This window comes from Tursiops truncatus, chromosome 19 (genome assembly GCF_011762595.2).
Source record: "Tursiops truncatus isolate mTurTru1 chromosome 19, mTurTru1.mat.Y, whole genome shotgun sequence".
Taxonomy (NCBI): domain Eukaryota; kingdom Metazoa; phylum Chordata; class Mammalia; order Artiodactyla; family Delphinidae; genus Tursiops; species Tursiops truncatus.
Window position 1 is genome coordinate 54134576 of NC_047052.1, and position 26471 is coordinate 54161046.

Sequence of the window (26471 nt, forward strand, 5' to 3'; positions counted from 1 at the left end):
CAGCCCGAGAGGCTCATCTGCTCACCCACTGGGGCAGGCGTGGCTGGGAGCTGAGGCTTGGGCTTCGGTTGGATCCCAGGGAGAGGACTGCGGTTGGCTGCGTGCACACAGCCTGAAGGGGTTAGTGCGCCACGGCTAGCCGGGAGGGAGTCCGGGAAAAGTCTGGAACTGCGGAGAGACGAGACTTTTTCTTGCCTCTTTGTTTCCTGTTGCGCGAGGAGAGGGGTTTAAGAGCGCTACTTAAAGGAGCTCCAGACACGGGCGCGAGCCGCGGCTAAAAGCGCGGACCCCAGAGACGGGCATGAGATGCTAAGGCCACTGCTGCCACCACCAAGAAGCCTGTGTGCGAGCACAGGTCACTATCCACACCTCCCCTCCCGGGAGCCTGTGCAGCCCGCCACTGCAGGGTCCTGGGATCCAGGGACAACTTCCCCGGGAGAACGCACGGCCCGCCCCAGGCTGGTGCAACGTCATGCCGGCCTCTGCCAACACAGGCTTGCCCTGCACTCTGTGCCCCTCCCTCCCCCACGACCTGAGGGAGCCAGAACCCCCAAATCAGCTGCTCCTTTAACCCCATCCTGTCTGAGCGAAGAACAGATGCCCTCAGGCGACCTACACGCAGAGGCAGGGCCAAATCCAAAGCTGAAACCCGGGAGCTGTGCGAAAAAAGAAGAGAAACGGAAATCTCTCCCAGCAGCCTCAGGAGCAGTGGATTCAATCCCCACAATCAACTTGATGTACCTGCATCTGTGAAATACCTGAAGAGACAACAAATCATCCCAAAATTGAGGCAGTGGACTGTGGGAGCAACTGTAGGCTTGGCGTTTTCTGTCTGTGACTGACTTGTTTCTGATTTTATGTTTATATTAGTATAGTTTTTAGTGCTTGTTATCATTGGTGGATTTGTTTATTGGTTTGGTTGCTCTCTTTTTTATTATTACTTTTTAATTTTTTTACTTTAATAATTTTAAATTTTTTTAAATTTTAATAATTCCTTTAATTTTTATTTTATTATTTTTTTTTCTTTTTTCTCCCTTTTCTTCTGAGCCATGTGGCTGACAGGGTCTTAGTGCTCCAGCCTGGTGTCAGGCCTGAGCCTCTGAAGTGGGAGAGCCAAATTCAGGACATTGGACCACCAGAGATCACCTGGCCCCACATAATATAAAATGGCGAAAGCTCTCCCGGAGATCTCTGTCTCAACGCTAAGACCCATCTGCACCCAACGGCTAGCAAACTCCAGTGCTGGATACCCCATGCCAAACAACTAGCAAGACAGGGACACAAACCCACCCATTAGCAGAGAGGCTGCCTAAAATCATAATAAGTTCACAGACACCCCAAAACACACCACCAGACGTGGCGCTGCCCATGAGAACAGAGGCACCAGTCTCCTCCACCAGGAAGCCTACACAAGCCATTGAACCAACCTTACCCACTGGGGGCAGACACCAAAAACAACAGGAGCTACAAACCTGCAGCCTGTGAAATGGAGACCCCAAACACAGTAAGTTAAACAAAATGAGAACAGAGAAATACACAGCAGATGAAGGAGCAAGGTAAAAACACACCAGACCAAACAAATGAAGAGGAAACAGGAAGTCTGCCTGAAAAAGAATTCAGAGTAATGATAGTAAAGATGATCCAAAATCTTGGAAATAGAATGGAGAACATACAAAAAACCTTTCAAAAGGACCTAGAAGAACTAAAGATGATGAACTAAAGAACTAAACAAACAAGGATGAACAACACAATAAATGAAATTAAAAGTTCTCTAGGAGGAATCATAAGCAGAATAACTGAGGCAGAAGAACGGATAAGTGACCTGGAAGATAAAATACTGGAAATAACTACCACAGAGCAGAATAAAGAAAAAAGAATGAAAAGAATTGAGGACAGTCTCACAGCCCTCTGGGACAACATTAAATGCACCACCATTCAAATTATAGGGGTCCCAGAAGAAGAACAGAAAAAGAAAGGGTCTGAGAAAATATTTGAAGAGATTATAGTTGAAAATTTCCCTAATATGGGAAAGGAAATAGTCAAGTCCAAGAAGCACAGAGAGTCCCATACAGGATAAATCCAAGGAGAAACATGCCAAGACACGTATTAATCAAACTATCAAAAATTAAATACAAAGGAAAATATTAAAAGCAGCAAGCAACAAATAACATACAAGGGAACTCCCATAAAGTTAACAGCTGAACTTTCAACAGAAACTCTGCAAGCCAGAAGGGAGTGGCAGGACATAATTAAAGTGATGAAAAGGAAAAACTTACAACCAAGATTACTCTACCCAGCAAGGATCTCATTCAGATTTGATGGAGAAATTAAAACCTTTACAAACAAGAAAAAGTTAAGAGAATTTACCCCACCAAACCAGCTTTACAACAAATGTTAAAGGAACTTCTCTAGACAGGAAACACAAGACAAGGAAAAGACCTACAAAAACAATTAAGAAAATGGTAATAGTAACATACATATCAAAAATTACCTTAACTGTAAATGGATTAAATGCTCCAACCAAAAGACATAGACTAGCTGAATGGATACAAAAACAAGACCCATATATATGCTGTCTACAAAAACACCATAAGATAATCTCAATAGATGCAGAAAAAGCCTTTGACAAAATTCAACACCCATTTATGATAAAAACTCTCCAGGGAGTAGGCATAGAGGGAACCTACCTCAACATAATAAAGGCCATATATGACAAACTCACAGCCAACATTGTTCTCAATGGTGAAAAACTGAAACCATTTCCTCTAAGATCAGGAACAAGACAAGGATGCCCACTCTCACTACTACAAAGCTACAGTAATCAGGACAGTATGGTACTGGAACAAAAACAGAAATATAGATCAATGGAAGAGGACAGAAAGCCCAGAGATAAACCCACACACATATGGTCACCTTATCTTTCTTAAAGGAGGCAAGAATATACAATGGAGAAAAGACAGCCTCTTCAATAAGCAGTGCTGGAAAAACTGCACAACTACATGTAAAAGAATGAAATTAGAACACTCCCTAACACCATACACAAAAATAAACTCAAAATGGATTAATGACCTAAATTTAAGGCCAGACACTATAAAACCCTTAGAGGAAAACATAGGAAGAACACTCTTTGACATAAATCACAGCAAGATCCTTTTTGACCCACCTCCTAGAGAAATGGAAATGGAAATACAAACGACCCACCTCCTAGACCTAATGAAATGTAAAAGCTTTTTGCCAACAAAGGAAACCTTAAACAAGATGAAAAGACAACCCTCAGAATGGGAGAAAATATTTGCAAACGAACCAACTGACAAAGGATTAATCTCCAAAATATACAAGCAGCTCATGCAGCTCAATATCAAAAAAACAAACAACCTGGGCTTCCCTGGTGGTGCAGTGATTTGAGAGTCTGCCTGCTGATGCAGGGGACATGGGTTCGTGCCCCAGTCCGGGAAGATCCCACATGCCGCAGAGCGGCTGGGCCCATGAGCCATGGCCACTGGGCCTGCGTGTCTGGAGCCTGTGCTCCGCAATGGGAGAGGCCACAACAGTGAGAGACCTGCGTACTGCAAAAAAAAAACAAAAAACAAAAAACCTAATCCAAAAATGAGCAGAACACCTAAACAGACATTTCTCCAAAGAAGATATACAGATTGCCAACAAACACATGAAAGGATGCTCAACATCACTAATCATTAGAGAAATGCAAATCAAAACTGCAGTGAGGGGCTTCCCTGGTGGTGCAGTGGTTGAGAGTCTGCCTGCCGATGCAGGGGACACGGGTTCATGCCCCGGTCCGGGAAGATCCCACATGTCGAGGAGTGGTTGGGCCCGAGAGCCATGGCCGCTGAGCCTGTGCGTCCAGAGCCTGTGCTCCACAACGGGAGAGGCCACAACAGTGAGACGCCTGCATACCACATAAAAAACAACAACAACAAAAAAAAAAAAACTGCAGTGAGGTATTACCTCACACCAGTCAGAATGGCCATCATCAAAAAATCTACAAACAATAAATAATGCTGAAGAGGGTGTGCAGAAAAGGGAACCCTCCTACACTGTTGGTGGGAATGTAAATTGATACAGCCACTATGGAGAACAGTATGGAGGTTCCTTAAAAAACTAAAAATAGAGCTACCATACGACCCAGCAATCCCACTACTGGGCATATACCCTGAGAAAACCATAATTCAAAAAGAGTCATGTACCACAGTGTTCACTGCAACTCTATTTACAATAGCCAGGACATGGAAGCAACCTAAGTGTCCACTGACAGATGAATGGATAAAGAAGATGTAGCACATATATACAATGGATATTACTCAGCCATAAAAAGAAACGAAACTGAGTTATTTGTAGTGAGATGGATAGACCTAGACAGTGTCATACAGAGTGAAGTAAGTCAGAAAGAGAAAAACAAATACCATATGCTAACACATATATATGGAATCTAAAAGAAGAAAAAAATGTTTATGAAGAACCTAGGTGGCAGGACGGGAATAAAGATGCAGACCTACTAGAGAATGGACTTGAGGACATGGGGAGGAGGAGGAGTAAACTGGGACAAAGTGAGAGAGTGGCATGGACATATATACACTACCAAATGTAGAATCAACAGCTAGTGGGAATCAGCTGCATAGCACAGGGAGATCAGCTCGGTGCTTTGTGACCACCTAGAGGGGTGGGGTAGGGAGAGTGGGAGGGAGGAAGACGCAAGAAGGAAGAGATATGGGGATATATGTATATGTATAGCTGATTCACTTTGTTATAAAGCAGAACCTAACACACCATTGTAAAGCAATTATACTCCAATAAAGATGTTAGAAAAAGAAAAAAGACACTGGTGAGCTGAGGGAGAAAGCCTCATCACATGGCTCACATGTGTGTGGCAGGATCAAATTAAAAAGAAAAATAAATACAAAGAGAGGTTCAAATATAACCCTGAACATAATGCTTTGAAGGGTTGTAAGGATTTTCAAAATGCCTTCTATTTTCATCCTCTTAAATTTTTCAAAAGTTACTTAAGGTGTCACAGCTAAATAAATAATAATGCTTCCATTTAAAAAAATGGAATAAAACAAAAGGTTCTGATGAACCTAGGGGCAGGAGAGGAATAAGGGAGCAAACATAGAGAATGGACTTGACTGCACAGGGAGGGGGAAGTGTAAGCTGAGATGAAGTGAGAGAGTAACACTAACATATATACACTACCAAATGTAAAATAGATAGCTAGTGGGAAGCAGCTGTATAGCACAGGGAGATCAGCTCGGTGCTTTGTGACCACCAGAGCGGTGGGATAGGGAGGGTGGTTGGGAGAAGCAAGAGGTAGGGGATATAGATGGATATATATAAATATAAATATTTATATTTATATATATATATCTGATTCACTTTGTTATATAGCAGAAACTAACACAACATTGTAAAGCAATTATACTCCAATAAAGATGTTTTTTAGAAAAGCCAATACTTTTCAAATGCTTCCAAAAAATTAAAGAAGGAGGAACACTTTCAAACAATCTTATGAGGCATACCCCAATATCAAAACCAGACAAGGGTACTATGAGAAAAGTACAGGTCAATATCCCTGAAAAACATAGAAGAAATAGACTCAAAATACTAGCAAACTAAATTCAATAGCACATTAAAAGGGTCATTCACCATGATCAAGTGCGATTTATGCCTGTATGCAAGGATAGCTCAACATTTGCAAATCAATAAATGTGATATATCACATTAAGAGAATAAAGCGAATATATGATCATATTAATAGATACAGAAAAATCATTTGACAAAATCCAACTTCCTTTCATGATAAAGACTGTCAAGAATTAGTTATAGAAGGAGTATACCTCAACACATTAAAAGTCATATGACAAGCCCAAAGCTAAGAACATACTGAATTATGAATCCTGAAAACTTTTCTTCTAAGATCTGGAGCAAGACAAGTTTACCTATTCTTGCCACTTCTATTCAACATAGTAGTGGAATTCCTAGCCAGAGCAAACAGGCAAGAGAAATAAAATAAACCCAAATCATAAAAGTAAGCTAAATTTCCTCCATTTGCAGATGACATATTCTTATATCTAGAAAACCCTAAAAATGCCACCCCAAAAAAACTTTTAAACATAAATAAAGTTGCAGGATATAAAATCAGCATTCAAAAGTCATTTGTGGTTCTACACACTAACAACAGAAACTGTCAGAAAAAGTTAACAAAAAATTTCCATTTACAATAGCATCAAAAAGAAGAAAATACTCAGGAATAGATTAAACCAAGAATGTGAACGATCTGTACACTGAGAACTATAAAATATTGATGAATGAGTTTGAAGAAGACACAAATAAATAGAAAGATAACCCATGTTAATGCATTGAATAAATGAATACTGTTAAAAATGTCCATATTACCCAAAGCAATCTACAGATGTAATGCAATCCATGTCAATATTCCAAGGGCATTTTTCACAGAAAACAGAAGAAGAAATCTTAAAATTCATATGAAATCACAAAAGACCGAAAATATCCAAAACAATCTTGAGCACAAAGAGCAAAGCTGAAGGCATCACGCTTCCTAATTTCAAGCTATACTACCAAGTATAGTAATCAAAGCAGTATGGTAGTAGCATAAAAATGAACAAATAGAACAACTGAATGAAATACCTCAAACAAATCTACACAATTACAGTCAACTTATCTTTGACAAAAGTGCCAGGAACATACATGAAGAAAGGATACCCTCTTCAATAAATTAGTGGGAAACTGAATATTCACAAACATAAGGAAGAAATTAGACCTGTATCTCATACTATATACAAAAATTAATTCAATGTGGTTTAGAGAAATATAAGAACTGAAAGTGTAAAATTAATGGAAGAACAAAAGAGGGGGGAGGGAAACTTCTTGACAGTGGTATGGGCAATGGATTTTGGATATGACCCCAAAAGCACAAGCAAGAAAAGCAAAATTTTTCTGAAAAATAACCCCTTTAAACTATAAAGGTTTGAACAGCAAAGGAAACCATTTACAGGGAGAAGAGAATACCTACAAAATAGGAAGAAATATTTGAAAAACATATCTAATATGTAAAATATATAATACACTCAAACAACTCAATAGAAACAAACACAACAAATAACTTGATCTTTAAAATGGACAAAGAACCTGAATAGACATTTCTCAAAAGAAGACATGGGGGGAAGGGTGGTCAAGATGGAGGAGGAGGAGGAGGAGGACATGGAGTTCATATCTCCCCACAAATGCATCAAGAATACATCTACAGGGCTTCCCTGGTGGCACAGTGGTTAAGAGTCCGCCTGCCGATGTAAGGGACATGGGTTCGTGCCCCGGTCTGGGAGGATCCCACATGCCGCGGAGCGGCTGGGCCCGTGAGCCATGGCTGCTGAGCCTGCGCATCCAGAGCCTGTGCTCTGCAACGGGAGAGGCCACAACAGTGAGAGGCCCACATACCAAAAAAAAAACAAACAAAAAAGAATACATATATAAATGGAACAATTCTCACAGAGCCCTGGCTGAACACTAGAAGAGGACCTTGGACACCTAAAGGGACAAGAAAGATCCCCATGTAACTGGGTAGGAAGAGAGAAAGAAGGGAAAAAGAGGAGGAGAAGAAGTGGGATGGGAGCGGCACCTCTGGAAAGAGGAGCTGAAGGAGAGGAGAGGTTTCCGCATCTGGGGAAGTCCCCTTACAGGCGAGGAGATCAGTTGAGACAGAAGGGAAGCTTCAGGAGCTCTCAGAGAGAGTGCAGCAACTGGTCTGTGGCAGGCAGGACAGAGTGAGACCTACATAGACAGTCCATGCCACGGCCCTGTGCACCCCAACCTGAGACATGTGTCCCCGGTGCAGATGGGGGCTGGGGGCTGGAACATGGGGTTTGGAGAGCAAGCCTGGGGAGAGGACTGCTGTTGGCTATAAGGAGACAGCCTGAGGGGATGGGAGTGAGGAAATCCACAACCAGAAATGCTTATGGAGGAAATCTGGACTGCCATGGAAGCAAAGCGCCATTGTTAAGTGACACACAGGGGCAGAGCCACCTTTGCAGCCTCTCTCCCCACGTGCCAGCCCCTGCCTCCATGGCAACTAGGAAGGGCCCCCAGCAGGGCGGTTCTCTCACATCTGGGACTGGGTACTAGGAAGGACCCCCACCAGGGCCGGCTGTCTCATCCCCATGGCTGCCAGCTCCACCATACACCCGTTACCACCAGGGTTCCTGTGACCCCAGCCACCATGCTGCCTCCACACCCTCTCCTTACTGGGGTGGAATCTTGTGCTCCATGGTAGCTTTGGGAGCAGGTGCCTGTGGGTGGCCTCCTTGCAGAGGCAGGGCTGAAACCACAGCTGAGCCCCAGGGGCTGTGAAACTAAGAAAGAAAAGCTGAAATCGCTCCTTGCAGCTACACAAATCACGAATTGACACCCGCACAAATGGCCTTGTAAACTCAACACCTACAGAACATCTGAATGGACAAGGAGTGCTCCTGCAGCCAAGATGGGCCTAGCTTTAGCAGCTGTAGACTTTGTGGGCACACACATGTGGGGGTTGGGCCAGGCTAGAGTCAGAACTGCCTCTATAGTACCCACAGTGGGTATAGATCAATGATTACTGCAATCCTGGGACCTGACTTCTGTGGATCTATGCTGGTGGCCTGGTGAAAACAACAACTGAGAGACACCAGGGTCAACTGCCAGCATACCCACAGTTAACGTGGGGCCAAAAGCAGTGCCAACAACAGTGTAATCTGAGAGCTCACACAATGGGTGAAAGGTGACATAGCAGAGCACACCCACAGGTGAACAGCTCCAGAGGAGGAATACTCAGTGGCTTCTCTCCCAATGGGAGTGCTCCAATCCCACCTACCTTGCACTGCAGATCAGAAACACAGCTAAGAAACAGATCTGGGGGTCCCTACTCCAACAACTAGGGAGAAGACCCCACCTCTGACAGGGCAGTGACAACCACAGAGCAAATGGGAGGCCCTGCTCAAGATCTAGTGCAGGCTCTCATCACCACAACGTCAGTCACACCTCCTATAAAGGGGATAATGGCCAGCATACCGTGAGGAAAGAGTTGGTAGACATCTATACTAAAAACAACTCTCACATCAAAAACTATTAAACCCACACTGGCTACACAGGGACTTCCCACATAAAATAGTGCTCCAAGACAGTCTGTGTGTCTGGCATTGGGCAGAAGAACCCCCAGAGCATTTAGCCTTGAAGGCCAGCAGTACTTGAGTGCAGGAGCTCCACAGGGTTGGGGAAAACAGAGACTCCATTCTTGGAGGGTGCACACAAGTTCTCACAGACACTGGAACCCAGCACAAGGCAGTACCACCATAGGAACCTGTGTTACACATGCCTAGGGGTCTTGGTGGGTCTCCTGGGGAGGCTAATGTCAACTACTGCTCACTGTGAGGGCAACGACACTGGTAGTGGAAGTTCCATGGAATTTAAATCAGAGTGAGATCTCCCAAGGATCCACATTTCAGCACCAAGACCCAAAACCACCCAACAACCTGCAGGCTCCAGAGCTGGAAATACTCAGGGCAAACAACCACCAAGAAAGGAACACAGCCCCAACCATCAGAAGAAAGGCTGCCCAAAGTCATACTGAGCTCACAGCCACCTCAAGACACACACCTTGACACAACACTGCCCATCAGAGGGAAAAGACCCAGCTCCACTCACAAGAGGGAAGGCATCAGTCCCTCCCACCAGGAAGTTTGTACAAGCCCCTGGACCAACTTCACCTGCCAGGGGGCAGAGACCAGAAGCAAGAGGAACTATAATCCTGCAGCCTGTGGAAAGGAGACCACAAACACAGAAAGTTAGACAAAATGAGATGACAGAGAAACATGTTGCAAACAAAGGAACAAGACGAAAACCCTAAAGGACAACTAAATGAAGAGGATATAGGCAATCTACCTGAAAAAGTACTCAGAGTAATGAGAGTAAAGATGATCTAAAATCTCAGAAAAAGAGTGGAGACACAGATTGAGAAGAAACAAGAAATGTGTTACAAGGAACTAGAAGATTTAAGAACAAACAGAGATGAACAATACAGTAACTGGACTGAAAAATAGACTAGAAGGAATCAATAGCAGAATAATTGAGGCAAAAGAATAAGTTATTTTTTAAAGATTTTTTTATGTGGACATTTTTAAAGTCTTTATTGAATTTCTTACAATATTGCTTCTGTTTTATGTTTTGGTTTTTTGGCCCCAAGGCATGTGGGATCTTAGCTCCCCATCCAGGGATTGAACCTGCACCCCCTGCATTGGAAGGCAAAGTCTTAACCACTGGACCACCAGGGAATTCCCTGAAGAATGAGTAAGTTAGGTGGAAGACAGATGGTGGAAATCACTGCCACAGAACAGAATAAAGAAAAAAGAATGAAAATAAATTAGGACAGTCTCAGAGACCTCTGGGACAACATTTAACACACCAACATTCACATTATAGGGGTACCAGAAGGAGAAGAGAAAGAGAAAAGACCTGTGAAAATATTTGAAAATATTACAGCTGAAAGCTTCCCCAACATGAGAAAGGAAACACTCAAGTGCAGGAGTGCAGATAATTCCATACAGGATAAACCCAAGGAGGAACTCACCAAGACACATATTAATCAAACTGACAAAAATTAAACACAAAGAAAAAATATTAAAAGCAACAAGGGAAAAGCAACAGATAATATACAAATGAATCCCCATAACGTTATCAGCTGATTTTTCAGCAGAAACTCTGCAGGCCAGAAGGGAGTGGCACAATATATTTCAAGTGATAAAAGGGAAAAATGTACAACCAAGAATACTCTACCCAGAAAGACTCTCATTCAGATTTGAAGGAGAAATCAAAAGCTTTATGGGCAAGCAAAACCTAAGAGAATTCAACAGCACCAAACCAGTCTTACAACAAAGGCTAAAGGAACTTCTCTAGTCGGGAAAGAGACCAACAACTTAAAACACACTTGTACATATATGGACTAGTCAATCGGAACTTCTTGGGAACAGCAAACCCAAAAAAGAAAAAGGAATTCAAACACAACACTAAAGACTGTCATCAAACCACAAGAGAAGAGAACAAAAGAGGAAGAGAAGAAAAAAGATCTACAAAAACAAACCCAAAACAAGAGAATGGCAATGGGAACATACATACTGATAATAAGCTTAAATGAAAATAGATTAAATGCTCCAACCAAAAGACATAGACTGGCTGAATGGATACAAAAACAAGACCTATATAAATGCTGTCTACAAGAGACCCACTTCAGACCTAGGGACACATACAGATTGAAAGTGAGGGGACAGAAAAAGACATTCCATGCAAATGGAAATCAAAAGAAAACTGGAATAACAATACTTATATCAGACAAAATAAACTTTAAAATAAAGACTGTTACAAGAAACAAGGAAGGACACCACATAATGATCAAGGGATCGATCCAAGAAGAAGATATAACAATTGGAAATATATATGCACCCAACATAGGAGCACCTCAATATATAAGGCAAATACTAACAACCATAAAGGGAGAAATCAACAGTAACACAATAATAGTGGGGGACTTTAACATCCCACTTTCACCAATGGACAGATCACCCAGACAGAAAATCAATAAGGAAACAGAGACCTTAAATGACACATTAGACCAGATGGACTTAACTGATACTGACAGAGCATTCCATCCAAAAGCAACAGAATACACTTTCTTCTCAAGTGCTCATGGAACAATTTCCAGGATAGATCACATCTTGGGTCACAAATCAAGCCTCAGTAAATGTAGGAAAAATGAAATCATATCAAGCATCTTTTCTGACCACAACACTATGAGATTAGAAATCAATTACAGGAAAAAAAAACTGTAAAGAAATGCACAAACACATGGAGGCTAAACAATATGTTACAACCAACCAGTGGATCACTGAAGAAATCAAAGAGGAAATCAAAAAATACCTAGAAACAAATGGCAATGAAAACACAACAATCCAAAACCTATGGGATACAGCAAAAGCAGTTCTAAGATGGAAGTTTATAGCAATACAATTTTACCTCAGGAAATAATAAAAATCTCAAGTAAACAACCTAACCTTACACCTATAGCAACTAGAGAAAGAAGAACAAAACCCAAAGTTAGTAGAAGGAAAGAAATCATAAAGATCAGAGCAGAAATAAATGCAATAGAGACGTAGAAAACAATAGCAAAGATCAATGAAGCCAAAAGCTGGTTGTTTGAGAAGATAAACAAAAATGATAAACCTTTGGCCAGATTCATCAAGAAAGAAAGGTGGGTGGGAGGGCTTCCCTGATGGCACAGTGGTTAAGAATCTGCCTGTCAATGCAGACACAGGTTCAAGCTCTGGTCCGGGAAGATCCCACATGCCGCAGAGCAACTAAGCCCATGCACCACAACTACTGAGCCTGCACTCTAGAGCCTGTGAGCCACAACTACTGAGACCCTGAGCACAACCACTGAAGCCCATGTGCCTAGAGCCTGTGTTCCACAACAAGAGAAGCCACCACAATGAGAAGCCTGCACAGTGCAATGAAGAGTAGCCCCCACTTTCTGCAACTAGAGAAAACCCGCACACAGCAACTAAGACCCGACACAGACAAAAATAAATAAAATTAAATTAAAAAGAAAAAAGACAAAAAGGGAGAGGACTCAAATCAATAAAATTAGAAATGAAAAAGGAGAAGTTACAATTGACACCACAGAAATACAAAGGATTATAAGAGACTACTACAAGCAACTATATGCCAATAAAATGGACAACCTAGAAGAAATGGACAAATTATTAGAAAGCTACAACCTTCTAAGACTGAACCAGGAATAAATAGAAAACATGAACAGACCAATCACAACTACTGAAATTGAAACTGTGATTTAAAAACTTCCAACAAAAGTCCAGGACCAGATGGCTTCACAGGTGAATTCTATCAAACATTTAGAGACGAGTTAACATCAATCCTTCTAAAACCATTCCAAAAAATTACAAAGGAAGGCACACTCCCAAGCTCATTCTACGAGGACACCGTCACCTTGATACCAAAACCAGACAAAAATATCACAAAAAAGGAAAATTACAGTCCAATATCTCAGATGAACATAGGTGCAAAAATCCTCAACAAAATACTAGCAAACAGAATCCAACAACACATTAAAAGGATCATACACCATGATCAAGAGGGATTTCTCCCAGGGATGCAATGATTCTTCAACATATGTAAATCAATCAATGTGATACACCACATTAACAAACTGAAGAATAAAAATCATATGATCATCTCAATAGATGGAGAAAATGCTTTTGACAAAATTCAACAAGTACTTATGATAAAAAAAAAAAAACCTAGGGCTTCCCTGGTGGCACAGTGGTTGAGAGTCTGCCTGCCAATGCAGGGGACATGGGTTCGTGCCCTGGTCCGGGAAGATCCCACATGCCACAGAGCGGCTGGGCCCGTGAGCCATGGCCACTGACCCGGCACGTCTGGAGCCTGTGCTCCACAACGGGAGAAGCCACAGTAGTGAAAGGCCTGCGTACTGCAAAAAAAAAAAAAAAAAAAAACAACCTATCCAGAAAGTGGGCAACCTCAACAGAATAAAGGCCATACACAACAAAGCCACAGCAAACATCATTCTCAACAGTGAAAAACTGAAAACATTTCCTCTAAGATCAAGAACAAGACAAGGATGTCCACTCTGCCACTGTTATTCAACACAGGTTTGGAAGTCCTAGCTACAGCAATCAGAGAATAAAAAGAAATAAATGGAATCCAAATTGGAAAGGAAGTAAAAGTTTCACTGTTTGCAGATGACATGATACTATACATAGAAAATCCTAAAGATGCTACCAGAAGACTAGTAGAGCTCATCAATGAACTTGGTAATGTTACAGGATACAAAATTAGTACACAGAAATCTCTTGCATTCCTAAACACTAACAACGAAATATGAGAAAGAAAAATTAAGGAAACAATCCCATTTACCATTGCATCAAAAAGAATAAAATACCTAGGAATAAACCTACCTAAGGAGGCAAAAGACCTGTACTCAGAAAACTATAAGATACTGATGAAAGAAATCAAAGATGATGCAAACAGATTGAGACATTACCATGTTCTTGGATTGGAAGAATCAATATATTCAAAACCACTATACTACTCAAAGTAATCTGCATATTCAGTGCTATCCCTACCGAATTACCAATAGCATTTTTCACAGAATTAGAACAAAAATTTATACAATTTGTGTGGAAACATCAAGGACCCTTAATAGCCAAGGCAATCTTGAGAAAGAAAAATGGAGCTGGAGGAATCAGGCTCCCTGACCTCAGACTGCACTACAAAGCTACACTAATCAAAACAGTATGGTACTGGCACAAAAACAGAAATATAGATCAATGGAACAGCGTAGAAAGCTCAGAGATAAATCTACACACTTATGGTCAAGTAATCTATGACAAAAGAGGCAAAATATACAATGGAGAAAAGACAGTCTCTTCAATAAGTGGTGCAGGGGAAACTGGACTGCTACATGTAAAAGAATGAAATTAGAACACTCCCTAACACCATACACAAAAATAAACTCAAAATTGATTAAAGACCTAATGTAAGGTTGGATACTATAAAACTCTTAAAGGAAAACATAGGCAAAACACTCTGACATAAATCACAGCAGTATCTTTTTTTATCACCTCCTAGAGTAATGAAAAGAAAAACAAAAATAAATAAATAAGAGTGAAAAGCTTTTGCACAGCTAAGGAAACCATCAACAAAACAAAAAGACAACACACAGAATGGGAGAAAATATTTGCAATGAAGCAACTGACAAAGGATAAATCTCTAAAATACACAAAGAGCTCATACAGCTCAATAAAAAAATAAAAAACCTAATGAAAAAATGGGCAGAAGATCTAAATAGACATTTCTCCTAGAAGACATACAGATGGCCAAGAGGCACATGAAAGTACTCAACATCACTAATTATTAGAGAAATGCAAATCAAGACTACAATGAGGTATCACCTCATACTGGCTAGAATGGCCATCATAAAAAACCTATAAACAATAAATGCTGGAGAGGGTGTGGAGAAAGGGGAACCCTCCTACACTGTTGGTGGGAATGTAAATTGGTACAGCCACTCTGGAGAACAGTACGGAGATTCCTTAAAAAACTAAAAATATAGTTACCATAAGATCCAGCAATCCCACTCCTGGACATATACCTGGAGAAAACCATAATTCAAAAGGATACATGCATCCCAGTGTTCATTGCAGCACTATTTACAATAACCATGACAGAGAAGCAACCTTAATGTTCATCAACAGATGAACGGATAAAGAAGATGCGGTATATATATACAATGGAATATTACTCAGCCATATAAATGAATGAAAGAATGCCATTTGCAGCAACATGGAGGGACCTAGAGATTGTCATACTGAGTGAAGTAAGTCAGACAGAGAAAGACAAATATCATATATCACTTATATGTAGAATCTAAAAAAAAATGGTACAAGTGAATCTATTTACAAAACAGAAATTGAGTCACAGATGTAGAAAACAAACTTATGGTTACCAAAGGGGAAAGGGAGGGAGGGATAAACTGGGTTATCGGGATTGGCGTATACACACTATTATATATAAGATAGATAACTATTAAGAACCTACTGTATAGCATAGGGAAGTCTATTCAATACTCTGTAATGACCTACATGGGAATAAAATCTAAAAAAGAGTGGATATATGTATAACTGACTCACTTTGATGTACAGCAGAAACTAACACAACATTGTAGATCAACTTACTCCAATAAAAAAATAAGACATACAAATGTCAAACAGGCATATGAAAAGGTGCTCAACATCACTGATCAATAAGGAAATGCAAGTTAAAAATCACAATGAGATGTCACCTCACACTGGTTAGAAAGGCTATTATCAAAAACACAAAAGATAAATGTTGTCAAAGATGTGGAGGAAAAAAAGGTGCCCTTGTACACTGTTGGTGAGAATGTAAATTGGCACAGCCATTGTGGAAAACAGTATTTATTAACATTCTTCAAAATGTTAAAAATAGAATTACCATTTAATTCAGAAATCCCACTTCTGTATATATATGCAAAGAAAATGAAATCAGAATCTTTAAGAAATGTATGTACTCTCGTGTTTATTGAAGAATTATTCATAATAGCAAAGATATGGAAATAATATATGTCTGTGAACAGACGAATAGATAGAACTCATACAACTCAATAGAAAAAGAAAAACCAAACATTCCAATTTAAAAATGGGCAGAGGATCTGAATATACATTTTCCCCAAAGAAGACCTACAAATGGCCAACAGATACATGAAAAGGTCCTCTACATCAGTAATCATTAAATGAAATGCAATTTAAAACCACAATGAAATCACCTCACACTTGTTAGAATGACTGTGATCAAGGAGACAAGAAATAATAAATTTTGGCAAGAATATGGAGAAAGGAAGTCTTGTGCACTGTTGGTGGGAATGTAAGTTGGTGCAGCCACTATGGAGAACAGTATGGAGGTTTCTCAAACATTTAACAATAGAATTATCATATGACCAAGCAATTCCACATCTGGGTGTTTATGCCAAGGTAGTAAAGTCACTATTTCAAAAATGTACCTATACTCCTGTGTTTATTGCTGCCTTACTTACAATAGACAAGAACACAACCTAAGTACCCATCAATGGATGAATAATTAAAGAAAATCCTACACACACACACACAGGAATATCATCCGGCCATAAAAAAAGAAGGAAATCTTGCCATTTGCAACAACATGGATGGAATTTGAGGATATTATGCTAAGTAAAATAAGTTAGACAGAGAAAGACAAATATTGTAACACCTCACTCATTATTGGAATCTTTTTTAAAAAAAAAACAAAACCTGAAATCATAGATAGAGAGAACAGATCGGTGATTGCCAGAGGCAGGTTGTGAGGGGTGAGCAAAATGGGGTAAAGGGGACAAAATATATAAACGTTGTAGTAATCATTTTTCAATATATACATATTTCAAACCTTTATATTTTATGCCTAAAACTAATACAACATTATATGTCAATAATCAATTTTTAAAGGTAAATACAGTTTGAGAATACTTCAAATATTTACACATAGAAATAAAAAAAATACCTCTCCAGAAAAGACACATGTGCAATTGTTATACTATTATAGTGTAAAATTTATTAATGTAATAGTCATATATTCATTTGAAGGGGAAAAATATGATTAAATTATTACAGGCAAAATTTGAAAATTTGATAGAGGTAAACACAATTATTGTGAAAGGAAAAGAAAACAAACTGCTAGAATACTATGTATTCCCTGTAATCAAACCTTACTTAAGACATGAATCTTCATGGAGGTAAACACAATTATTGTGAAAGGAAAAGAAAACAAACTGCTAGAATACTATGCATTCCCTGTAATCAAACCTTACTGAAGACATGAATCTTCATGGTGATATTTAGTGCTTCTTAAACACAGATAAACATAAAAAAGAGCCCCAAATCATCATTTCTCATTAATATTGTTCTGGCAGACTCAGTCAGTGTTCTGTGGAATAAAAACAGTACAACGTGTAATTTTGGAAGTCATAAGCAAGTGCTTTCATTATTGGCAGATGTGATGGTCTACATGGCAAATCTAAGGAAAAATGATACAAAACCTGTGAGAACAGGATATTTCAACAGAATTGTGGGGTGTAAGATCCATCCATGAAAAGTACATATATTTCCAACTCATTAAAATATTATTTAGCATCATATTTAAATGTTTTAAGAATAAACCTCAGAAGAGCTGTGCCAAGCATTATGAAGAAAATTATATTTCTGGAAGACATAAACATTAAAAAAGTAGAGAGTGACCCAGATCCCTATTTAGGAAAAGTAGTAAATAATTCTCTCCAAACCAATGTGTGATTCAATCAGTTCCAATCAAACATATCCATGAATTTTTCTGGAAAATGACCAGATTTTTGAAAAATTAACAAAAGCAGATGGCCAAAAATAGGAAAGAAATATTTGAAGAAACAATATAAAGAACTCACCCTACCATATACTGTGATCTGTTGTAACAAAATAGTAATGAAAAAAAGGTGATGATGGAATAACATTAACCCTAAGATTCACGAAATAGAATACATAGCCCTTAAACAGGCATTCATATATAATAAATGCTGAAATATATAAAGTGGTTCTAATCAGTAAGGAAATAATAGATAGTAAATATTCATGAATGCATAAAACTTCTAGGGCTTCCCTGGTGGTGCAGTGGCTGAGAGTCCGCCTGCCAATGCCGGGGACACAGGTTCATGCCCCACTCCGGGAAGATCCTACATGCTGCGGAGCGGCTGGGCCCGTGAGCCATGGCTGTTGAGCCTGCGCGTCCGGAGCCTGTGCTCCGCAGCGGGAGGGGCCACGATAGTGAGAGGCCCGCGTAACGCAAAAAAAAAAAAAAAAAAAAAAAAAAAAAAAAAAAACACTTTAATATATTCCTACATTAAATTATTTATATAAATGAATGCTAGATGGATCAAATAATAAGAATGAAATTTGAAAACATGAAAATATTCAATGAAAATTTTTAAATGAACACTGTATTATTTCAGAGCAGGAGAAAATGTATTTAGGAAATAAAAATACAAACTACAAAGGAGTAGATTAATACTCTGACATATTAAAAATAGTAAATTCTCAACTCTATGGCAATAAAATGGACAACCTGGAAGAAATGGACAAATTCTTAGAAATGCACAACCTGCCAAGACTGAATCAGGAAGAATTAGAAAATATGAATGGACCAATCACAAGCACTGAAATTGAAACTGTGATTTAAAATCTTTCAATAAACAAAAGCCCAGGACCAGATGGCTTCACAGGTGAATTCTATCAAACATTTAGAGAAGAGCTAACACCTATCCTTCTCAAACTCTTTCAAAATATAGCAGAGGGAGGAGCACTCCCAAACTCATTCTACGAGGCCACCATCACCTTGATACCAAAACCAGACAAGGATATTACAAAGAAAGAAAAGTACAGGCCTATATCACTGATGAACATAGATGCAAAAATCCTCAACAAAATACTAGCAAACAGAATCCAACAGCACATTAAAAGGATCATACACCATGATCAAGTGGGGTTTATTCCACGAATGCAAGGATTCTTCAATATATGCAAATCAATCAACGTGATACACCATATTAACAAATTGAAGGAGAAAAACCATATGATCATCTCAAAAGATGCAGAGAAAGCTTTTGACAAAATTCGACACCCATTTATGATAAAAACCCTGCAGAAAGTAGGCATAGAGGGAACTTTCCTCAACATAATAAAGGCCATATATGACAAACCCACAGCCAACATCGTCCTCAATGGTGAAAAACTGAAAGCATTTCCACTAAGATCAGGAACAAGACAAGGTTGCCCACTCTCACCACTCTTATTCAACATTGTTTTGGAAGTTATAGCCACAGCAATCAGAGAATAAAAGGAAATAAAAGGAATCCAAATTAGAAAACAAGTAAAGCTGTCACTGTTTGAAGATGACATGATACTATACATAGAGAATCGTAAAGATACTACCAGAAAACTACTAGAGCTAATCAATGAATTTGGTAAAGTAACAGGATACAAAATTAATGCACAGAAATCTCTGGTATTCCTATACACTAATGATGAAAAATCTGAAAGTGAAATCAAGAAAACACTTCCATTTACCACTGCAACAAAAAGAATAAAATATCTAGGAATAAACCTACCTAAGGAGACAAAAGACCTGTATGCAGAAAATAAGACACTGATGAAAGAAATTAAAGATTATACAAATAGATGGAGAGATATACCATGTCCTTGGATTGGAAAAATCAACATTGTGAAAATGACACTACTACCCAAAGCAATCTACAGATTCAATGCAATCCCTATCAAACTACCACTGGCATTTTTCACAGAACTAGAACAAAAAATTTCACAATTTGTATAGAAACACAAAAGACCCCGAATAGCCAAAGCAATCTTGAGAACGAAAAACGGAGCCGGAGGAATCAGGCTCCCTGACTTCAGACTATACTACAACGCTACAGTAATCAAGACACTATGGTACTGGCACAAAAATAGAAAGATAGATCAATGGAACAGGATAGAAAGCCCAGAGGTAAACCCACACACATATGGTCACCTTATCTTTGATAAAGGAGGCAGGAATGTACAGTGGAGAAAGGACAGCCTCTTCAATAAGTGGTGCTGGGAAAACTGGACAGGTACATGTAAAAGTATGAGATTAGATCACTCCCTAACACCATACACAAAAATAAGCTCAAAATGGATTAAAGACCTAAATGTAAGGCCAGAAACTATCAAACTCTTAGAGGAAAACATAGGCAGAACACTCTATGACATAAATCACAGCAAGATCCTTTTTGACCCACCTCCTAGAGAAATGGAAATAAAAACAAAAATAAACAAATGGGACTTAATGAAACTTCAAAGCTTTTGCACAGCAAAGGAGACCATAAACAAGACCAAAAGACAACCCTCAGAATGGGAGAAAATATTTGCAAATGAAGCAACTGACAAAGGATTAATCTCCAAAATTTATAAGCAGCTCATGCAGCTCAATAACAACAAAAAAACAACCCAATCCAAAAATGGGCAGAAGACCTAAATAGACATTTCTCCAAAGAAGATATACAGACTGCCAACAAACACATGAAAGAATGCTCAACATCATTAATCATTAGAGAAATGCAAATCAAAACTACAATGAGATATCATCTCACACCAGTCAGAATGGCCATCATCAAAAAATCTAGAAACAATAAGTGCTGGAGAGGGTGTAGAGAAAAGGGAACAGTCTTGCACTGCTGGTGGGAATGTGAATTGATACAGCCACTATGGAGAACAGTATGTAGGTTCCATAAAAAACTACAAATAGAACTACCAGATGACCCAGCAATCCCACTACTGGGCATATACCCTAGAAAACCAAAATTCAAAACGAGTCATGTACGAAAATGTTCATTGCAGCTCTATTTACAATAGCCCGGAGATGGAAACAACCTAAGTGTCCATCATTGGATGAATGGATAAAGAAGATGTGGCACATATATACAATGGAATATTACTCAGCCATAAAAAGAAACGAAATTGAGCTATTTGTAATGAGGTGGATAGACCTAGAGTTTGTCATACAGAGTGAAGTAAGTCAGAAAGAGAAAGACAAATACTGTATGCTAACACATATATATGGAATTTAAGAAAAAAAATGTCATGAAGAACCTAGGGGTAAGACAGGAATAAAGACACAGACCTACTAGAGAATGGACTTGAAGATATGGGGAGGGGGAAGGGTAAGCTGTGACAAAGCAAGAGAGAGGCATGGACATATATACACTACCAAACGTAAGGTAGATAGCTAGTGAGAAGCAACCACAAAGCACAGGGAGATCAGCTCGGTGCTTTGTGACCGCCTGGAGGGGTGGGATAGGGAGGGTGGGAGGGAGGGAGACGCAAGAGGGAAGAGATATGGGAACATATGTATATGTATAACTGATTCACTTTGTTATAAAGCAGAAACTAACACAATTGTAAAGCAATATACTCCAATAAAGATGTAAAAAAAAATAGTGAATTCTGTCTCAAAACAGAAGTTTAATCTTTAAAACAGAAGGATATATTGTAAATGCCCATCACACAGAACAAAATAAGGTCTGGAATAAAATTTTTAAATAAAATTTTATAAACAATTGAAAATTACTCACAAATAATAGAATTATGACTATGACCAGGCAATTTACAGAGAAGTAACTTCAGGTGGTGGGCAATATATTGCATTATAAACAGCACCATTAGTAATGAAAAATTGCAACTAAAATCAACAATAACATATCACATACATTCAATTCATAAAAATTTGGACATTAACCAGAGGGGTGTTGATGTGGGAAAATGGAGACTCTCCTCCAGGGTTAGTGGTTGTGGGATGGACTTAACCATTTTGGAAGACAGACAAATTGGTAAGATGGAGTAAACTTGAAGATTCACAGAAATGATGCAACAGAAATTCTACTCCTCACATTCTATTTATAATGACAAAGAGATATGCCCAAAATTATTCATAGCAGCATTACAAGGGAAAGGGAAATATTCAGCATTGTATCTATGTAAATAAACAACAATGAGACCCAATGACCTAGAGATACATGTGTCAAGAGGGTAATTTTTCAGAAACAAATATTTGACTGAAAACAAAAAATGCAGAATTAGATAGTGTTTGGACACGTACACAAAATGAGCATTAATTGGGGGAAGGGCAGAAGATTGTGGGGTGTTATTTAGTGATGAAGTAGTATTCTATCTCATCCCCACATGGAGAAATATGTATATGAAGAACTTTTTTCTCTGAGTCTATATGAAATTTTTGCCTTTTTTCTTCTACTTCAGGAAATCAAATGATCAATGCCTGAAGGAGACTGACCAGAGGCTCAAGGACACAGCAGATATCAAGGTCATCACAAAAATATCAGCCCCACGTAACCCCTAAAGTCCAGAACCTGAAGAAGCAACAGACAGGACAATCTACCTTAAAAAGGACATTAGTCATGTATATCCCCTGTAAGAGTATATCAAAGGGCTTCTTCCCCCTGATTTTAACAAGAGATACTACAAAGGCTCTTTAAGTTTCCAATATAATGGGGGGAAAAACCTATTATATTGACATTGTAGTGTATTTTCCCCTGACCATCATTGAGGTTGGGTGCCTCTTCATATGTAAAATAAACATTTTTATTTATTTTACAGAGAAATTTAATTTCATGTGTTTCAAACATTTTTATTTGGTCACATCTATTTTTTTTCTCGATTGAGAGGCAATTCAAATATATTTTATATATGTGGTGTCTTCTCCCACAGCATTCTTCCAAGCCAATTACTGTCCACACATTTAATAAAAAAAATTTGTCAAGGAACTTGTTTTCACGGATCATCCACCACTCAACACACCTGATATGAGGCTTCCTGGCATAGCCTTACATCAAGAGATCTGTATTGATCTCTTTGCTCTCAACTTGTGGGCCAGATAAAGGACAGGAGAAGGATATCATTATTACCTCACAACCTGCACCCAAGCACATTGGCCAATGCTCAAACATTATTGCCATGCTGGCAGACAACAGGCCTAGTATCTATGATGTTCCCCAGGCTTGCGACAAAGACATTTGGTTTGGACCATGTCCTCAATCACAAGGAACAACTCAAGTGTCCTGAAGTAGACTCAATGCCCAGACCAGAGCCTGTCAGACATAAATGTGGCCAGGACTCCAAACTGAGGCACCAGACAAGAGCTCTGCTTGAGTCTCCATCGAGACTTGCTAGAACCTGCCCCAACCCCCCCCCCCAAGAAAAACTAAGACTCAGGTCATTTTTATCCTCTGAGGATACTCAGAGACCTGATCTATGGAGTTGTCCATCATCTCCATTCTCTTCCCTGTACAACTGGACTTGGATACAAACAGACACACCAAATGACCATAAGGACACCTGCCCCAATGCTAAGCATTGACTACCAGCCTCTCCACAACTCACCTCACCTGAGGCCAATCCAGTCCCGCACTGTCCCAGAGACCCCACCATCTACGCATGTTCCAGACAAACCCTTCACAATTGTCTTCATGAGATGGGACAAGGATGTAGGGAGGTGCTCCAGGATCAGAACAACTCTTTCATTTCATCCTCCTGAGAAGCCTACAAGTCAGATGTTTCACATCTTAGAGGAATCTGATTGACACTGATTCATGCCCCCATCCATGTTCTCCATGAGGACCTCTGGTCTCCTCCTCTGAGGAGAGACACACACACACACCCCCCCCATGGCAGGGAAGGCAACCTTCAGTCTAACAAGTCAGCTTCCAGTAAGAGAAAGAAGCAAAGAGAAAAATTTGTCTCATGAATCAATAAATCAGCACTCCCATAGCTGTGGTTTATGCAAAAATTTCAGAACACCAAATAATATTGGAGGTTTCAAAGCCCATTTCAAGTAATTTTATGAATTATGTACATTTAACTTATGTTTTTTTTAAACTTATGTTTTAAATGGAGGTTACCAAACTGTCATATGTACTAATTAGTAAATTAGAAAAATTTTAAATTGTGTGCTAATCCTTTCACAATATGTCAAGTCATTATGCTGTATACTTCCAACTTCTACAGTACAGTATGTCTATATCTCAATAAAACTTAAAGAAAATAAAGGAAAATATTATTAAATTAATAAGAAACTGAGTCAACACATTGGAAAATATTAAACTGTAATGTCAGTAGGAAGTTATTAATTAATTAAATTTTATTTGTATTCAGTGTGCAAGTGACTGGAATTTGGGAAACTCTGCATAAAATAGACACCTGTATTTTTTTAAGCTGAGCCTTTCTTGAAACTAGAATTTTTGTGTCTGAGAGTTCTACTGAAAACCATAATGGAGGATATTGTCTTCATCTTACACATTTTGGTTATTAAAAAATCACTGGAAATGATATTTGGTTAGTTTCTTCTTGATAATGAGATGCTCTCAATGTCATATATTGTACAGATATTTTCACTTCCATTCACCTCTTGTAAGATTTTATTTGTCGCCAATTTTTATTTACTTGAGTGTAAAAGAGGACCTTAGTAGTCTCAGTGTAGTCTATTGTCCCTGAATTGTGTTCAGATTTCAGACTTTTAGGCATAACTCAGGCCTCCTGAATCAGAAACTGCATTTTAACAATATTTTCAGGGGACTCACATGCACGTTTTTTCCCCACTAAGTAGGGCAAATGTACTTATTCTCAATTTGACAGCAAATTTGAATAACCTGGTGATCTTTTAAAAATACTGATGCCCAGAAATACTATTTACTGAATCCTTTTTTAGTCCTGAGCATGGGAATTTTAAAATGTTTTCCAAGTAATAGTGATACTAGGAAAAGTATGAGAACTCCTGGAGGTGAAGAGCAAAGGAAACAGCTCGCTGAATTGTTCTTGTCTTTTTCCAGCATGGGAAGAAACTCTGACCTGGGTGAATAAAGTGTGGGTGGTTTTATAGAGAGTGGGATTCTATTAGGAGGAGCAAAGAACCTCATCATTTTTTTCATGTGAGAATCTGTCTCAGGAGAGCTTTTTTCTCTCTCTAGGACTTCTTCCCTTAATGAGTGAGGAATGTGAGATTCCTGGTGACCTGGTTGAGGTTTCAAGAACAATGAATAGATAAAAGCAAAGTAAAGGAAGCTCAGGTTGAATTACTCAATTTGACTTGAATATATTTCAGTGAGGAGTTACATCAGCATTATGGTTGAATAAGATGTGCTTCATTACGTCCCCCTTCAACAACAATTTGCCTTCATTCACAGACAGAGGTGTCTTTGTGGGAGCTGTGGGATCCAGCATCATACATTAAGGGGCCCAGGAGGAATCTCACCAATTTTTGCATGGGTTAATAGGCATAGAGGCCTAAATCCCACCTCTGGACCTTGTGGTCATCTGTTAACCAGCTCCATACCCTCTTGGCTACAGCACAAGTACACCTGGAAAATACTGTTTTAGACAATCATTCATGAACAAGAGAGCTTTTGTGTGGATATTCAGGTTTCTAGCAGAGAAGTACTAGCACACTGTTGGAGCAATATAAATATATATGAGTTTGGATGCATTGGACAAAGTAAAAGGAATAGTTTCCCTTTCCAACATCATGCCTCCCCCAAGAATGCACAACTTAAGGCCAAGAGAGACCTTCCTGGCCAATGATTTCTCCTGCAGGGGCAAGTGAGAATATATGAGTTAGCATGTAGCTTCTCAAACTCTGCAGGATGCTGCCAAAAAGGCCCGTTGTTTTCTTGCCCCGTCCAGAGTGCTGAATTATGAGTTTCATGAGTGGGGGGCGTGGGAAAAGGTAGCAGATAGGATTCTTGGAAGGCATTAAAGTGGTGCCGATTCTATTAGCTGTACTCACAGACTCCATCAAGAAGACCACCCATGAATCAATAGGAATTCCTCAACCATGGATCCACCCAACTGGCCATTGGGCACCCTCAGTGCTCTGCACACCTTACCAACACAAATCCCCAAACTGTGGCCAGTTCACTGTGTGTGCTCCCAACCAAGACAGTGAGCGCAAGCTTTGGCAGACAGCTTGGAAACACACACAGAATGTTGGCTCACATCTGCAGGCCAGAGACAGACCATACATTTGTGTGTTAATACCACCCTTAGGAGAAGAAAAGGGGGACTGTCAGCAACCAGCTTATTGTGTTGCAAGATCAAAAGAGGACATATAATCTCAAGAATTCTACCAAAAGATGTAATAAGAAGCATGATACAGGTTTATCCATAGAAGGTCTGAGAAAGCCTCAGAATCTCTAATTCTAGAGGGATGAAGAAGGTGTTTCT

The 26471-nt window shown here is 39.3% G+C and overlaps 1 long non-coding RNA gene across 1 annotated transcript in view; it reads left to right on the plus strand.

Annotated features, from left to right (window-relative positions):
* The window catches only part of LOC141277210 (uncharacterized), a 120739-nt gene extending 96173 nt beyond the window's left edge, over positions 1-24566 (plus strand). Inside the window, exon 4 of the long non-coding RNA XR_012328240.1 lies at positions 22497-24566. This is a non-coding gene — a long non-coding RNA (uncharacterized lncRNA). The remainder of the gene's footprint in view (positions 1-22496) is intronic.
* Positions 24567-26471: the final 1905 nt, after the last annotated feature.